The following is a 4,415-nucleotide window of genomic DNA, read 5'->3' as shown; positions in this document are numbered from 1 at the left end:
CTGATTTCCCATGGACCCAGAACCAACAGACGAGGACTTGGGGCTGACATCTCTTTGAAACCCTGAGCTAAAATAAATCTTGATTCGTTTAACTCATTATCTCAGGTGGTTTGATCATACCAGATCGCTGAGAGCTGTTACGCTCAAGATCACTCAAAGGCTGAGGCTTGTGTACAAAAACACAGTTCACTCTCTTCACCTCAGATTTTATCCCAATTAAAGAAACATAGCTAAGGGAGAAACAATGGCTGTTGACAGTATTGTGGGGGAAGCAGTGTTTGTGGTGAAAACAAGATAGGAGAGAGAGAGAGAGAGAGAGAGAGAGAGAGAGAGAGAGAGAGAGAGAGAGAGAGAGAGAGAGAGAGATGCCTCTCCTTTGTGGAAGTCAAGGGGTAAAGATCAGGGAACAATGGGAAAAGGAGACTAGCCTTTGCCATTGGGCTGCATCAGGACTGTCACTGGTTCAGCTAATCTGACCAGTGGGAAGCACAAGACTGAACCGAGAAGATGGTTTTTGGCAAAAGTGGCTGAGAGTGTGGTGGGCCGTGGGGAGTAGAGCTAGTTCACAGCCAGCGTGGAGCTGAGAACAGACAGAAGAACCTCAAACCTTAGCATCTGCCAAGCTTGGCAGGTTCTCAGTGCTGCTGGCAGCCCTCACTGGAAATCTGTTTACCCTGAGAATGAAGCATTCGACAAGCTTTGCTGTGGAAGACAGCCACAAGTCTCAGTTTAAGTGCTGCAATTAGAGGGAGACACAAAGCTGATCCAGCGGAAATTGAGGCTGGTGGCGCTCTGGGGAATCCGAGGCAGACATTTGGGTCTGGGGTAAAACCTGTTCATTTTACACAGAAATTATTCCATGGAGAAGCCATCTGCAGTTAGAGTTTTAGAGAGATGGTTACTGGCTTAAAATTAGGCTCTGAAACTAGAAATTTGATCTTCTTTGCTTTTTTCCCTTTATTTGAGTAACATATACTCTATGTAGAGAAACTTCTGGAGAGGCAAGTCCTTTTTGATGGTTGTTTTCTGTTCTGGTGATTTAACCTAGGGCCTTGTGCATGCTGTGTAAGTACTCTACTGCTGACATTCTGGGCCAGGGTGTTGCACAGCCTTGCTTCGAGATTGCTTGGTAGCCCAGAGGAACTTATATTCCTCCTGCCTCAGCCTCCCAAGAAGCTGAGATTACAGGCATATGCCACAAGGTCCAGTCAAATGCATGTAATTTCTCATTGTTTTTCTTAGAAATGTCTGTTTCTGGAAACAAAGCCAACAGAACATACATGGCATATATGTGATATATATATATATATATATATATATATATGCATATAGAATATGTATTATATATATTTTATATACAGTATCTATATTAGTTACATTTATCATCTCTGTGACCAAATATTTGACAAGAAGCAGCCTAAGGAAGGAAGGGTTTATGCTGATGCATAGACTAGAGAACACAGTGTGTCACAGTGGAGACGCTGCCGTGGCTGGGATGAGCTTAGTCCAAAGTGGTATTAGCTGACACTGTGGAACCCTGTGGTTTGCTTTCCTCGGATCTCTTGGGATCAGGAGGCAGAGTTCCAAACCAGAGCCAGGGCTCAACAGTAACCCCCAGCCCTGCTTCTGTACTGTCTGAGAGATAGGCCTCATCTCCCAAAAGTTCACAACCTTCCAAAACAGCACCATTGGCTCCTCAAACACATGAGCTTATGAGGAACATTTAACACTCAAAACCTAAGATAACGACTCATGTAGTTATAGTGGGCCCAGCTGCAGCCTACGAGTGTAGAAGAATCTGTGATATGGCTTAAAATCCTGAGCACTGATGGTGAGCATTCCAGATCTAAAAGTTCAAGAACTGGGAGCCTGAATGTCAGAAAATTGACATCCCAGCTAAAGGCGGACAAACTTGGAACAAATGCCGCCTTCCTTTTGTTCTAGTCCAGCCCTGGTGAGCTGAATGACTCCTGTTCACATTGAGAAAACCACCTGCTTCTCTCAGTCTCACCAAGTCAATTGCTCTCTTCTACAAACACGCTCACAGACACCCCCAGAAACAACATTATGGGTACCCTAGACCTATGGTCCAGTCCAGTTGACACATAAAATTTATCATCACAATAAATAATAGATGGTGACCACAGTATGCTGGTAAACTAATAACCCATGGGGTTTAGGGGGATACACCATGATTTGAAGCATTTTTCTGGCTTCTGTGGTGTGGATATTCTCACCATGGTGATTTTCAAGCTTGAAGCTCCCACAGGAAGTCACCAGATGCAGTGTTAAGTGTAAACCATGATTACAGCTCAAAAAGTAATACAATCAGCTCCCAGGGCTTCACTTTGTGTTGGGGAGACCATGTGCTGGGCATTCTGGAGGCCACTGTTGGCTAGGCTGTGCTGGGTGCTGACTTCTATAGCATCTGTGAAGGAGCACCTTGGTTTGCTACCATAGCAAGCACTTCCATTTTAGATGCTCAAGCCATAGACAGAATGGCTGTAAAACTAAGCTCTCTTTCATTTCATATCCAGGACAAAGCTGGAGTCTTATTTTGTCAGATATAATTTGATTGGTTGTTGTGTCACTTGAAACCAAGAAATCACGATTGAGGTAGTTTCATACATATGCATGTGTGTAGATATATACATGTATATGTATATGCACGGATACATTCTATCCCTATTAACCTGGCAGGTATCTGTCACATAGAAAATGTTTAGCATTCTTTCCTTCTGTTTAGCCCTCAGCATTGTTCCCATTTTTCAATCAGTAGCTCACTGGTGTTCTTTATGAAAGGGCTTGAGTAACTGAATGAAGTGTTTGTGTTGGGCAGGAGGCACCTCAGAGCTGTATGCTAAGTATGACTGTCCTTGGAGTCCAAGGAACAAACATCATAAGGACATGCTAGGACATGACTGTCCTCGGGGTCCAATGAAAAAGCATTGGGAGTGCTATATCTCTACCATGTGACACAGGGAGACCTCTACCTAACTTACCCATGTGTTGCAGTGCCTGGGCACCTTGTGAGAGTTCCCCAAACAGTCACTGCCTTTAGTATTCTAGTAAACGTGATGGCTGAGACAATCCTTCAGAATCAGATCATCAACTCAGCTATTTACTAGCATGTGGTTGGGGCCAAGCTAATCTTCCTGACCTTTATTTTCTCTTCTGTGAAATGGGATTCTATTTTGTTTTTGTACGATATGTGCTCCAGGCAAGTTGAAAAGGTTCAAAACAATGACACAGGAATAATTAGCCAGAACCTGGTGCACATATACAAATGCCCAGGGCCTCATCTTGGTGAGATCTCCTCCAAATGGTCCCTGGTATGTCAGAGCCTTTGGGAGTAATTTTATATTCATGTGATATATAACTTCCAACCAAAGAAATTCCCTTCTTTAATGGTCCTTGAGCATCTTTTAATAACATGGGAATTATAGCCATAATTATTCTGCTTTATTCTTTTTCACCCACAGTTCTTTTTGAAGGAAAGATCTCCTTGGGGATATCAACAAGGCCAGCTGCCCCAGATCCAGATTGTTAAACTTTTAATTTAATTCTACTGTGAGAAGGACCAAGTGTCTCCCAAAAGCTCTCTGATGTTGGAGCAAGTGTTAATCTTTGGAGAAGCATTTTTTTCTAGATGCCTTGATGTTTGCTATTCATGAAACATTGCACTTTTGAATTAAGTCATTGCAGTCTTCTTCTAGTCCAGTGACCAGAAGGGGCCTCCTAGGAAAGGGGTATCCTATGCTCTTCCTTTACTATTGGATTGCTCTGTGTAATGTAAAGTCCAGTTCTGCTGAGGGTATCATGACTTCTTCAAGAAAAACTTGGACTTTAGGAGTGTGCTCTTCCTTCTCTGCTGTGCTGTTGTTTTTCCTTTCAAGGATAGTTAAACAAATGGGAGATATGGTTTCCTGGTTCTTAGGCAAGCTTCCCAATGTAGGTTCATTGAAACTGTCTTACAGAAACGGTGGAGATCAGTAAAGAGGGGTAAGAAGAGGCTATGACTAAGTATGATTCTTGATGGAGCTGAAATCAGCACATTGGACACAAGTCATCTGAAAACTCACTCTTGGATCGATCCTATGTAAGAGCAATCTGAATCCCATAACCAAGAGCCTACAAATAGCCATGTATATGAGAGACTCCTTATATATGTCGTCTCACAGTCCCTGATACAATGCTAAGGGTGTTAGATTTTTGTTTAAATTAGATATAAAGAAAAGGCGCAGGATGAGACATGAGGCTATTAGACATATTAACCAGTTTATTATAGGCAGGGCAGAATAGAGAGAGTAAGAAAGAAGAGAAACAGGGTTAATGGCTTAACGCCATGGCCAGTTGCCAGAAAGAGAGAGAGAGATAGAGCATAGGAGAGAAGAGCAGAGGAGGAGAGAGAAGAG

Source organism: Cricetulus griseus, chromosome 3 (assembly GCF_003668045.3).
Source record: "Cricetulus griseus strain 17A/GY chromosome 3, alternate assembly CriGri-PICRH-1.0, whole genome shotgun sequence".
Classification (NCBI taxonomy): Eukaryota; Metazoa; Chordata; class Mammalia; order Rodentia; family Cricetidae; genus Cricetulus; species Cricetulus griseus.
The sequence above is the reverse complement of the archived record's forward strand: the minus strand, read 5'-3'. Positions refer to the sequence as shown.